The sequence below is a fragment of the Cataglyphis hispanica genome, chromosome 1, assembly GCF_021464435.1.
Source record: "Cataglyphis hispanica isolate Lineage 1 chromosome 1, ULB_Chis1_1.0, whole genome shotgun sequence".
NCBI lineage: Eukaryota > Metazoa > Arthropoda > Insecta > Hymenoptera > Formicidae > Cataglyphis > Cataglyphis hispanica.
This window is the reverse complement of record NC_065954.1, coordinates 961,145-976,374: the sequence shown is the minus strand read 5'-3', so window position 1 is coordinate 976,374 and position 15,230 is coordinate 961,145.

The following is a 15,230-nucleotide window of genomic DNA, read 5'->3' as shown; positions in this document are numbered from 1 at the left end:
AAGGAATTTGTTGCAGAATTTGATTTGAAATTAAATCTGGTCCAGGGGCAGGGCGCAATTCGAGGGACATTAAAACGGAATTATATTTTTAAATGGAAAATGGAAGTATATAAGAAGAATCGCCATTCGTATGTAGAGTCGGAATATCAATTAGGAAGGGACGGATATTAAAATGAATCGGATTCAAATTTGTGGCAGAGATCGAGGGAGCAATAACATCAAACGCTTGCTCAAAATTATCAGATGAGATGTGATTATTAGAAGTTTCACCAAGTGCATATTTGAAAGGATTAGCAGATAAAAAGATCGCATTATTTGCCAGATTTTATTAATGTAAGTGGAAAAAATTAAAGTGAAAAAAATTTCTTGAATTTCTTGTTTTTTTTTAAAGTTTTTAGAGACAGCTTTAGTCGAAATGTATTCCTCGTAGTTACTAATGGAGGGGCTTTAAATTTCTTGAAAAAAGAGCTTTTATTTTTTATTAATTTATAATACTTTTCATCCCATCAAGCAGTGGAAGCATCCCATCATTTTACGGATGTTTTTTGTGTGATCATGTTTCTTTGCGCCAGCTTAATAATGCGTTATATATGTGGTTAATAAGAAGGTTGTAGGTATGGATTGAGTGTAAAAGAATTCAGATGTAATTGATCAGGCAACGCAACACTCCCGTTCAAAAACATTCCAATCTATCCGAGCGGTGGAAAAGGAGAGTTTACAAGGAAAAAAGATCAACGACACATCAATACTGATAGAGATAGAGAAGTGGTCACTATCAAACTTATACTTTTGAACCAATCAGGAGCATCGACCGGTGTTACGTCTCAGCGACGCTCTTTCTCTCTCTATACCTCAGTTAGTGAGAAAAAGATTGCTCTCTACTTTTATAGGGCTGCTTTCACCGGCTATACTCCAGGCCTCCACCGGCTATACCAGGGACGCCGAGAGCTAGGACTAATCTAGTGGATCTAGGGGAATGATATAGGCGCGGAACTAGTTGGTTATTAGGAAGTTTCACTAGGTATTTTAGGGATATGGACGCAACTAGGTATATGTAATTCAAAGGTTAATCAGGTTTAAAGAATAGAATTTTAATATTATAATAAAAGAAAGATATCGATTATGGTTGCGTTTTAAGCGGAGAGCATACACTTTTGCATAAGCGCATAATCATAAACATAAAGAAATTGATTGGTCCACAAATATATGCATAAGAAAATGAACCAATCAATTTTCTTATGCTTATAGTTATGCGCTTATGCAAAAGTGTGTGCTCCCCGCTTTATGGCAAGTCCGCTTGTATTGCGGGTTCACCATATGCAAGGAGCTTGTTACTTAAGATATATATATATATATATATATATATATATATATTAATTAGAAACCGTAAGAGTTAGAGAATTAAGATTTGAAAAGGAACATTATGATAGAAATTAAGGGTAGTTAACAAATTGTGGACACTAAATAATAGAGAGTTAGTTAGATCGAATTAATTTATTATGAGAATTGTCTAAAGAATAAGGTCTTTTATTTAATATCAATACTTGATTATATTATGACTCTACATTTCTGATAGAAAGAGAAGGTTTAGAAAAGAGGTCGAATGTCGCCAGGGGCACCGTAATAAGCGCTCGGCAACGATGGAATTTTAGGGAGAATGTGTAATGTCGCCAGGGCACCGTAATTAGCGCTCGGCAACTAGGTTCAAAGATCGGGTTGTGTTCAGAAAATTAGATAATAAATTTGATGATTTCAATTTAATCTCCTGTTGTCATTTCTTGGGGGAAGTTTTTAAATTGATAGGAAACGCCGCCAGGGCACCTCGATCAGCGCTCGGTAACTAGGTTTAAAGGTTATATAAAGAATTCAAAAAGAAAGGAGAAGGTCGCCAGGGCACCATAAGCGCTCGGCAACGATGGATTTTCGGGAAAAAGAGCGAAAGGTTGCAAGATTAAGTCAGGTTTAAATGACAACAGTAGTGTATATTTTGCATGGAATTTATAAATCTTACTTAGTATTGATATTATGGAGGTGTTTTTAAATAATAGTAGGATAATAGATTAAAGTTGATTGACTGGAAACTGTCAGCCACTTGCTAATGCTTGACAGGGGATTTCTTATTATTTAGAGGATGAAGAGGTAATTGAATGATATTAGGGGTTGTCAGTCAATTCAAATAAAGTTTCTAATATTTATGGAAAGACGGGGTTTATAGTAATTGTAAGTACTTACCGTGATGTGGCAGAAAAATCTTTCCTTCTGTTCAAGTTCTGGTCGTACCTTGTTAAGCCCTTCTCTCGTCCTTTAAGACCTCGGTCGTGGATGAAGTAGGCCGGATAAAAGTACACAGATGTATGCACAAAGTTCTTTATTATTTCTTTAATTTTACACAACTTAACACTGAATCGACAATTATATTAATCGAAATGGAATAGTGAATAGTACGCGAACAATGAAAGAATAATACGGAGCAAATACTTGTACGAAATAGTAAGGAAATAGTAATGAATAATGTTAGCTAAGAATAAATGATTCGAATGCTTGAAGATCTCTTAATTGACTGACCGAACTGAATGTAATGCTATGATTGAATGATCTGAACGTAATGCTCTGAATTGACTGTTCCGATTTGACTGCCCGATTTGACTGCAATGAACGTAATGCTTTGAATTGACTGCCCCGATTTGACTGCCCGATTTGACTGCAATGAACGTAATGCTCTGAATTGACTGCCCCGATTTGACTGCCCGATTTGACTGCCCCGAAGGTTCGAAATCGCCGGCTTATATACTGTCGAGACAAAGGGTCTTCGGGCCGTGCGCAGCACACGCTTCGCGCTCTGGAAGATTCTTAGAATGATTCAGTGAAGGACTTCTGAGAAGAAAGATTTTTAACAACAATTCTTCTGAGAATTGTCGATCGATATGTTTATCTGACTATTGAGTTTCGGCGCTCGTGGTCGTAGCCGTCGCATGTCCGTTCGACTTATCGCTCCCAATATCAGGTTTCACTAACATGAGGCCTCTTATGCGCATTCTCTTCTTAAGCTTAGTTAATATTTTATAATATAAAATCCTTAATAATATGGTTAATATTTATGCTTATTAATTTATGGAATCATTTGTTCTATTTATTTCAGTTCTGATAATAAGTTGGCAATTTAATTAAAGTTATGGCATTCTATAGTTTAAAAATATAGATATTTTAGATAACTTATTTGTATTATATGCAATGTATATAATTTATGATTCCATAGAATATAAGCCTCTTAAATTTATATTTATGGTCGCTTGATCGATACTACAATAAAGCATATTAATTTTATTAAAATCATTTCTTTATGGAAGCATTCGCGCATTATATAATAACCTGTTTTAATTAATATGATTTTAATTATTTATAAGGTATAATTGTATTGGATATGGTATTGAAAGTTTTATATGTGATGTTTTGGATAAAATAATTATAAATATTCAACAAATTATAGTCAACAAATTATTATTATATACGTTTTATGATTCCATAAAGTACGGCGCATTTACTCCTCAATTTAAGAGTGAGTAATTATTATATATATATTTGTCTGTACGATTAAATATTAAAATTTTAAAAGTTAGATATTAGTATCGATATTATCGAGTGTGAAACTCGCTCGCAAATCCGTTCTTAAAGTAATCAGCAGGTTAGAAAGTCACTGCTGTACAGATAGCTATTTCTAAATAATGCTTCCTGATTTGTCGATCTAAGGAATTCTCAATTCCTTGCGCCATCGATTATTATTACTAAAAGGATTAAAATATATTCGGTTTTTAAGCTAAATAACCATATGGAACTAGAATGATAAGAGATTAATGAAATTAGTTAACAATTAAAATAAAAGCAAATGGATTACATAATTATTCCATAGGTATTTTGCAGGGATAAAAGCAATACTTAATTACTAGCTAAAATATAGTTTTTAAAATTGGCAGGACATTACACCGGCCAAAGAGGCAGAGGAAGAAGTAAGATGGAAGAGAAGGAGGACATATCTCGAGACGACCAGGTGGGAGAGCTGGTGTTGACAAGTTTGGAGGCAGTAATTAGCCTCCTTAATTTTCTGACCCTCACGATTGGAGCAGAAGTCCTACTGACAATGTGCTCAATAGCGTTAAGCACCGCTATGTTTGCAAGGGAGTTATCATAGATCATCATAGATTATCATAGATGTAAATTTAAATCTCTTGTCTATGAGTAAAGCTGTACCACAGTATAGGTAAGTACAGTAAGGTCACTCTGCTGAAAATTGTGCTAATGGTTGTTCTTTGCGCATGACCGAGTTGCACAACTAACAATATGGCGGCCATGTAGTGCCCAGTAGCAAAGAAGGCTTCATGTGATATTTTAGTATATACTTTAATTACATATAAAGTTTTATTTTATTTATATTTTATAAAGTATTATTCAATATGAGATATTTTATTATATAATTCTTTTTTCGCTTATTGTCGCTTTATATTTTTGTTGTGTATAATATCATATTATATTTACTATTTTTATTAATCGTATAGATTCATTAATATATAAAATAGTATTATAAATTAAAAGCAATATTAAATTAATTTTTCTCGTGACATCTTTTGTAAGTCTCACAATTAGACATATATAGATCTTTATCTTAACTAGTATCTATCATCATTCAAATTAAAGCCCGCACACAACCAGCAATAGCGATCGTTTAGCATCGAAAACAAAGGGGCCGACACAGAGTGATCCTACTGTATTTACTTATACTGTGGCCATATTCCGCCATGCCTGTTACGATCACAGAAGACGAGGATACGATTAGAGAAAGAAAGATGAGTGGTTGCATCAATATGCGTTTCACACAGTATGGCAATATGTATCTGAAATTTATCTAAAATATAATGGAAATCGTCAATCCGCTATATTAAGGCAGCAGTTCCACTGAACAATGTTGATTGTTAATTTTATTATTAGAATGCATGATCAGCAAAAGGGAGAATCAGGGCCCATTTACAAATCATTGGCGATTTCAATAAGTAAATCGTGGCGAAGGAGTTTCAGGTCTGAATGTTTATTAGAACTTTCTTGTGCCCATGTTTTAACAATTTTGTTGTGTAATGGAGTGGAGAAAGAGGGATTTGAATGTGAGATTTTTTTCTTGTGTCAGCGATCGTAAGAGTTTTTTGAGGAGAAAGAGGGCAGATTAAAGTGTTTAATAGAGGAAAAGGAGGAGAGGAAACAGAAAGGGGAGGGTCGCTCGCTAAGGTATGAAGAAGAGGGCCACGAAGGCCAGGAAGGCTAGCGTTTTTTGGAGAACAAAGAAGGAGAATGGTCTAGTTTTGCACTAGGAATTTTAGTATTCTTTTAAATATAACTTTTTTTGGTTTTGATTCTCATGTTGTTATATGGGTTGGTTGGGTTAGTCCGGTGATTGGATCGGGGGGGATCAGATTTATTTGGAAAGGAAAGAAAAAACTCCTGAAGGGAGGGAAAAGGAACTGCAAGTGCGGCGCGACCAACTGCTGGAGAAAATAATTCCCTCATTAAGAAGCTTCTCAGCCTTCAGAGGAGATAGGTCGTGGAATGCTGCGATCCTTTTAATGTTTTTCTGGCGTAGGAAAACGAAATAATCAGGACTAGAGGCCTCATGTACTGCGTAAATATCAGAAATTTTTGCTCTTATGCAATTGATACATTTAGGTTCGTTTCTCTTGCAAGCTGCTGCATCATAATTGGGTTTTGTCAGATCCATATCTCACGCAGCTGGAAGAACAATTTATAGATGCTTTGCACATCTTAGCCAAGTAGCCAAATTTTTGGCAAAATTAGCAACGCCTCTAAATGAAAGGCTCCAAGTAAACTTGCTTTCTCATATAAATAAGTGAAGAGGAAACATTAGAAGGTCTAAATTTTGCAATATATGAATTTGTATTAATGTATGTAGGATTTAAATTATTGTTCCCGCCGTTATTATTTTTGTTAGCATTTATGATGCCAGGGGCTACATCAGTTCTGAGCGCTCTCCATTTAAAACGGAAAATTTCGAAAGGAAGAGTCCAAAAGCACCCAATTCTAGGGAACGACGAAAACTGTTTGATCTCCTCCTCGGTATCGTCATCCTCAATGCCTCTTATAATAAATTGTTTTATTACCTTAAAATTAGGAATGAAGGCTAACCATGTCATGCGGGGAACTGCGGCGCGACCGGTAGATAAGAGGTCCGCGGAGGGGAGGGGGACCGCGACGCGACTGGTAGACGAGGATTCCGCAGGGAAGAGGAGGATTGTTTGCAAGGAAAAGGAAGCACATAAATAATTAACACTATTTTAATATTAATTATAACTTTTATTCAATGTATATGTAAAAATACGTGCGTGCGTGCGTGCGTGCGTATGTGTGTGTGTGAAAAAATAAAAAATTTAATAAAAAATATATAAAATATAAAAATAATTTAAAATAGAAAAAATCTGAAATAGAAAAAAATCAAAATTTTATTTAAATAATAATAATAATAATAAAAATATTTAACAAACAATATAATATAAATAGCAACAAAGAGCCGAATGCGGGTATCGTAGCGCGTACAAAAAAATTTTTTATTTTTTATTTAATATTAACAATATATATAAATTAGCGAACGTTGCGACTCTTTCTTTGGGCCATCTTCAGCGCAAGTATTAGAAAGGTTCGTTAATTTATACTATATATATTGTTAACATTAAATAAAAAATACACAATTTTTTTGTACGCGCTACGATACGCGCTCGGTTCTTCATTGCTATTTATATTATATTATTTGTTTTATGACAAGAGCCTTTGTCAATATATAGTTTTCATACGCAAGCTGAAAAAATGCGTTTTTATCCTTCTTATTTTCAACATATTAGATATTGTTTTGGACTAAATTCCGTCCTTTTATTTAAAGCATGAATCAAATACTGGAAAATAATCATCAAAAGTAGATTGAAAGCTGAATTTTTGCGTAAATTTATTAGGTTTGATATTCTCTCACATTTGTCAACCCTTTTAGTCAACTTTGAAACTAGTCTTTATAACCTTATGTCTATTGAAACTTTTAACGCTTTAGACACCGTTTTATAAGGAGAACTTTGCGGATCGAACTTTCTGACAATTATGCATACATTAGATCAGTACACATACATCTTTATAAGATCTCGCGTGCGCTATACCTCGACATACCGCTGTCGGTTTGTAATTCCTTCTTTACAAGATAACAAGGACCGTTGCACACATTTTTACCAATCAACATGACAGATTTAACGAGAAATTTCGTCGCCTATTTATTAAACAAAAAATGAATATAGTGAAATTAAGTCAATCCGCTATTTTTATCGTTTTTCTTGTCATCCGCACTATAGCTAGTGAATTATCGGGGCTTTTATTTAACCCTCACATAATCTCGCTACCATACAGTTTCATGACTTAGAGATAAAAATAGATCCATACATTTTTAAAGATAGAGCACAACATCCTTTACACATTAATGACAAGTGATTTATTAATCTTTCGTCTACACATATTCCTACAGAAGTACAGAGTATTTTGAGTAGGCGAGAACTTTAGTCTTCCCATTTCTAACACACAGAAAAATTAACTATAAAATTTACCAAAAATATTTCAATCTGATCAAACTCTCTCCAGCGACGCAAATGAACATCAGAAACCGTTCAACTAATACATTAACAACCTTTCTAACCACACGAGCTCTGTAAGTGACTTCAACAAACATATTACAAAATTAATGTCTATTTCCAAAGAATTTTTTAAACATAATAAGAATGTTATTGTCACGCGCGCTGATAAAGGAAATATCATGATTGCTCTAGATAAAGACAAATACTTTAACAACATCGAAGAATTACTTGCAGACAATAATACCTACTTCAAAATTAAAAAGATCCTATTAAAAACTTAGGTCTACATAATTTGTTAAAAGATGGAAGGACGCGAAATTTATTTCGCTCGCAACCTACTCGTTTCTGAATTGCACTGATGGGATCTTACCGAGAGCATATGGACTCCTAAAGATCCATAAATCTCATTGCCTCTTCAAGTTAATTGTTTCCTTTCTTAACAGTCCTCTATATAATTTGGCGTCTTTTATTCATCGGATTATGCTCAAAAGTTTTCCCACTGCACATAGTCACATTAACAATAGTTTCGAACTAGTTAAAAACTTTCTAACATAAATATTAACAAAGACTTCTGCCTCATTTCTCTTGACGCCATATCCTTATTCACAAACATACCTATTGAAATAGCGTTGGATTCCGTCTCTTCAAGATGGAATTATATTTCCACGAACTGCAATATGTCTAATCTTGAATTCATTACGGCCGTCAGATTGATTCTACATTCAACTTATTTTACTTTTAATGATGTAATCTATCAACAAATCTATGGAACTCTAATGGGTTCTCCTTTGTCTCCTATGATTGCGGACATTGTATTCCAAGATCTTGAAATCAGAGCACTCGAGTCATTGAAATTTACTTTCCCGTTCTATGTCAGATATGTGGATGACATTGCATTAGCGGTTCCTTACACCCTTCTCAATTACACATGAGATATCTTCAATTCTTTCCATCCTCGCTTACAATTTGCTTTGCAATTGAGATCAGAGAGGGTGATCGGCTTAATTTTCTCGATACTACTTTAATTCTGAACGATGGTTGTTTGTCATTTGACTGGTACCATAAACCTACATTCTCGGGAGATACTTTACATTTTATGTCGAACTATCCTCTTTGTCAAAAGAGGGGTATCTGTGATCGGTTTAATTGATAGAGTGATTAGGCTTTCACATCCCACATTTCACTTAAAAACTTTGAACTAGCAATTTGTGTTTTACTGAATAATGGCTATCCTCTTAAGTTTATGTTTAGATATTACACGCTTTAAAACTCTGTTTAACAACTCTAATTCTGATTATGAAAAACATACAAATGAGCAAGAGTCCCTTACTTTATTATTCCCTATGTTCCGTCCGTAACCGAAAAGTTTAAAAACATTACTAAGGACCTTGTTTGGCGCTCGCCGCTTTGTAAATATCTTGTGATTATTAATCTTTATTTTATTATTATTTAGCAGTATTAATTAGTAGTCTTTGTAATATTATATTGTAATATAATATTGTAAATATTCATGGATTATGTTTATTGTTTATAATTATACTCCTAATTCTTAGAACTTTTCTTAGTATTATTCGGCCTTTCTCAATAAAATCAATCAGTTTCGGTGCCTCACGCGAAATATCGATAAATCGTGATCGATTCTCATGATCTATATTTCGACTCACTAATCGGTGCTGCCACCGTACACTCGGCGATGACACCCTTATTAAGAGAAGAACAAGTACTTGCTCGCGGCCCGCATTCTAGAATTGATCACTCTTGTTTGAGAAGACCTCGTATGCACACGGCTTTTGTTGCCTGCTTGCTTTGGCTTTTGCTGCTGGAAGTTTTACGAGAGGTCCTATCGGACCATATAGCACTCCACCGCCTTCTTCTTGCATGTCGCATTGGAATCTAGCAACCGCATTGATTGCATCTTGCATGCACCAGCAATACTGTGCCTGCTACTATTGAGCTCGGACCATCCAGAGACGAGGACATCACTCTGGGAGAACGTCGGACAGACCGAACGGGGAGTCGCTTTGCTTTTTGCTTTTCGTTCATATTTTGCTTTATTATTAAATTTCAAACGAGGGGACGTATACACATCCCCTTCAGACCTAAATATAAAACTTTCTTACCGTAGCCTTAACAAAATGAAACAAGTTTATCAAGGTACATAAGGATTCTTGCAATCTGTTCGGAACAACGTAGTACAAAATTAATTATAATAACTGTGACGCGTCATATGTTAGTAAGACGAAAAGACAATTACAGATTAGATTAACGGAACATAGAAACCATATCCGCAGAAGCACGACTAATCACTCTGTCATAACCGACTACAGGATCTCTCTTAATCATGATTTTAAATAGATCGATGTGGAAATTCTAGATAATGAATCACAGTTACATAAAAGATTAATTTCGGATTATTATATATTAAAAGCCAAAGAAATAGCTTAAATCTACAGATAGACACCGAATGTCTTCCGGAGATGTATTTATCAGTCATTGACAGGCTCCCAAAAATTTGAAAAAGTTGACTTTATTCTCTTATTATTTATTGTGTTTCATATCTGGAATCTTATTTCATTACTTTCATATTATTTATATTTTCTAATTCCGGACTATCTTATTTATTTATTTAATTTGTATTTAATTTATGTATTTAATTTTTATTATATTTTATTTATGTAACTTTACTTAGTTAATGTTTTTTTTATTTTAATTTCGAATTTTTTACTATATCTGACATATTTGAATTATTTTATTATAATTTTATTTTTTAATTCCACTGAATTTGTTGGTTTTATTTTTACTCTTATTTTATTCTTATTTTATAATATCCGATATATTTACCAAAACATGTTATTATTGATTATTCGTTTGTTTCATTTGTTTTTAAATTTTGGTTTGACAGTCACACTTAATATTGTATTTATATAATGTATTTTTACCGTCTGGACTTCGTTATTTCAAAATATTTGCGTGGTTATTTATCTGTTCTGCTTAACGAATACTAGCGTTTTATTTTATTTAATTTGTTTATTTCTCCCTTTCTGTCTTGTAAAGAAAATTTATACTCATTGTTACATCGTCTTTGTACACGGTAAAATCGACATTCTCGTGTTCTGTGACCTCCGATTTGAGCATCATTTTCGTAAGTGTATCTATTGCTTTCCCTATGTTCTTTCTAATTTTATAAGATTTATGACAAATACTGCATAGTGCCATTTCCAAACCGCCTTCTACTATTGTAAAATATTTCCAGGACTTCCCGTCTGTCGATGGCGACGATGTCGATGATGTCGACGATGTCGACGGTGTCGATGATGTCGACGGTGTCCACGATGTCACAATATCTGTGTGTGGCTTCTTGGTGAAATTGTCGGTTATAAAAATTATTTTTATTATTATCCATTTATTGTTAACCGTTTTTCTTAGGAATAACCGACGAAAATTGATGCGTAGCACTGATTGACTCGTATTTGATAAATTCGGTTTGGATAAATTCAGCGTATCTTCTTGCAGCATGGTTCTGCTGCCCGTGACACTCGCCAAGTGCCATCAGCATGTCATAGTATTCTTGATTTGTGTACGCTGTCATATTTTCTTCGTGCTTATTGATAATCGCTGGTAATCGTTTATTGATTGCAGTATCCATCATGCATCTAATTTATACGATCCTTGCGGGAGATTGATACCCTCTCCGCGCCTCCCTCAACGAATAACGCAATTCGGGTAATGACACGCGACACACGACACCCGCTATTCGTTACGGGAGACGCGGAGGGTGTATCGATCCTCCGCGAGGATCGTATAAATAAGATGAGGCGATCGATATTGGAATCAATAATCTCTCGATCATTAAAAGCATTAAGAGGACGATATGACATACGCAAACATTTTTTTTATCAATCCGCTCTTTTCAGAGCGACCAATATATTTTAGCGTTGGAACATCTGATTTGAGCAGAATAAAATAAATTTTTCTAAATGTAATTTATTAATTACATTATTCTTGCGATCTTGCGATTGACTGAAACCTTCGCATCGTGAATGCAATAATTTCGAAAACGAAATAATAATTATTTATTATAATTAGAAATAGTTATTAATTACAATAAATAATTAATTTTTTTAAGTACATCATTATACGTTTCATGTTTTCTACCGTATTCGCAATGCGAAGGTTTTAGAAGATCGTTCGTCTCATCTCGCGTCAATTACTCGCGCTACGCTAACGTCGTATCTTGCACGGTTACATGTCGCGTTTCTCGCAGCGTTAGGCAACGTAACAATGTTCGCGCAGTAACAATGGTCGCGCATTATCCGCGCTATAATGATAACCTTGCAACAGTTAACAATAATACGTAGCATGAAGATTTGCTACGCTGTGAGTGAGCAGGTGAATGAGCAGGTGAGTGAGTGAGTGACTGAATGAGAGAGTGTATGAGTGTAAAAGAGAAAAAGAGAGCGAGAAAAAAAGTGTATGCGTACGTGCGTGCGTATTATAAACGTTTCTCCCTTCTTCTCTTCCTCATTTTCTCTCTCTCTCTCTCTCTCTCTCTCTCTGTCTCTTTCTTTCTTTTACGCACACACTCTGCCATACACACATCGCGTGTAGCAATCAGCTGATTGCAACGTCCGACGGCTGGCGATCCGGAACAACTTTTGCTAAAGCGACGTTATTTTAAAAAATACGTATTCCTGACGTAATTCTAAGACATTTTCTTCTCTACCAAAATTTTATATAAAGCATTATTTTATGTTATAAGATAAAATAGTTAGCGACTCATGCAGTGGTAATCACATGTTGAACGGTCAGCTGCGTCGGACGCTCGCGGCACGCCGCGCCGCGCCGCGACTGTTTGCCTTCTGTATTCGATGCGTGATTTGTTAACTATTTTTGCTTATAACTCAAAAATTACACTTCAATTCAAATTTTGGTAAAGGAAAAATTGTCTTAGAATTGTATCAGAAATATGTCATTTTACGGACGGAAGATTGTTCCGGAACACCATGTATATATTGTTAACATTAAATAAAAAATAAAAAGTTTTTTTTGTCCGCGCTACGATACCTGCGCTCGGCTCTTCGTTGCTATTTATATTATATTGTTTGTTTTATCACAAGAATTTTTGTCAATATATAATATTTAATATAAATTAAAAGATACTTACAGTGTTCCATCGGACGAATTCGTCGAGTCAGTTCATATAAAACTCTCCCATAGACAATTGCTCATTTTTCATAGAGTGTTCAGGAAATATTTATTATTTAAGTCTTTTCACGTTAAGTCCTTTCACAGTAAGTTTATGCAAATTACACAATACAAATCGGACACATATTGCAGGGCACACATAATTTGATATAAAGCTTTCCTCACTTTCTGCAATATGATCCCAGAATTAATTCATAGATTGCACTTTCGTGTTCGCGCATAACACGAATATTGAAAAACAAGTCCGAAATGCGCATAAAACACAATGTGCAAAATTTCATGTAACCTTCAGTTGTATAATAAAAGTATATGCAACATTTTCGTTGCATCTAAATTGTTTATCTCCACGCGATTTAACATCCGTTGATTGATGTCCATGAAATCACTGTAGTCACTATCATAATCGAAATCCTCAGAGAGTATGCGGTCTTCATCAGATAAATCGTCCGAAAAATTGTCAATTTCCATTAACCGATCGTCTCGATCGGCATCAGATGATCCATTGTCCAAATTATTGTCTTTGATGACCTCGTCGTCATCTTCAATAATAATAACGTTTTCCTCATCCATAGTGTATAATGTCAAGAACGTAGTAAAAGGGTTGATTGAAGATGTCGCACACTCCTCTCGATTATACATTTTAATTTTATATCTTTGTCTCCTTCTAACTGGAGTATCATGTCTCATCTACATCATCATTTTTCTACATCTCTAGCAAAGTGTGTTCGAGAAAAAGATAAAAGTTTTGTTGACTATGCATACGTTGTTATAAAGGATAGGAGAAATAATTGAAATCAGACAGATAAATATTAAAATGGAGGGAGATGGAGGAGGCCTACGTCCAGGAGTAGACGAATATGGGCTGCGAATGATGATGAAATATTAAAATAACTTATTTACTACAAGCATCACAAAGAATGTTATTTACAAAGCACATGTTAACAATTTACAATCTATAAGTCAAATTTATCATTTTCATGTATCAATAACATTTAAGAGGTCCGCGGGGAAGAGAAGGTTCGCGCCACGGCAATCTATTTTATAAATTTATCTTATCACATATTTATCTTATATGCAAGGAAGGGAAGCAAAAGAAATAGATAATTATTTTTTTTTAATTTTTACATATTTTTTATTTATATTACCATACATCACCTTGTCTCAAGATTTCACACAGAACATCCACAGCATAAGCTGATTCACAATCTATGATAGATGTTTTATTGTAAACGTCGCGCAAAATTTTAACTGCATCATCTCTTATGGCACTAGGCATATTACTTTGCAAACATCGAACAAATTGATCGCATTTACGTTTTCTGTATTCTCGCACAGCTTTAAATATTCATAATTAACAAATGTTTGAGTTCGAATAAAAATAATATAGTTTGTGGTTTCAGGTACAAGTAAGAATCATATAATGTAAGTTTTACAACACTTGAATCTTGTAATTTTATATGTCGTATTCCATTACTAGATCTCGAAGCCGTAATGGAGGTCGAAGCGACTGCAAGAATCACTCAATATCGACACATTTTTCGATGAATGTTGCCCACTTTTCATGACACAGTATTATACAATTTCCTCGGATAACGCCAAGATATAATTTTACAAAGGACGCAGGTCGCACGCTGATTCCAATATCCAAGTATTTATATGCCGTGCGCATCAATGCAAATCTGCGTACCAAAATATGTGATCTATAACGAGGTTTATCACGTCTGAAAAAAGAATACAATTAAATATGGAAAAGCATAAAAAAAATATATATGAAAAAAATATATATGAAAATGTAATACTTACAAATCAAGCGGTTTCTTGTATGGTTTAATTTTATCTTGAGGACCACTTAATAATTCATGTATTTACCACCATTGCTGCTTCCTTCAGCGAAGTACATTTTGTCTCCCAGTTATGAGAATTAGAGCGATTATAAGAAGTAGAGCGATCGACGCGACATTGATCGTATAAAAATTTACCCGAGCATACGCAATATTTATTTTTTTAAATATGATATGGTAGGAAGATTAATGTTTTAAAATTTAGGAGAAGGGAGGGACAATTGAAAAGAATTCTTAGAAACAACTCGCGAGAAAAGCAGTGGGGAGAATAAAAGATAAAACATTAATGTTTACACATTTTTATTTTTAAGAATATCGCAATTCTTTTTGGCGTTGCGACCACCAGTTAAATATTTTTAATACATTCAATACAATTTAACTTTATAAATAATTAAAATTATAATAATTAAAACAGGTTGTTATATAATGCGCGAATGCTTCCATAAAGAAATGATCTTAATAAAATTAATATGTTTTATTATAGTATCGATCAAGCGACCATGAATATAAATTTAAGAGGCTT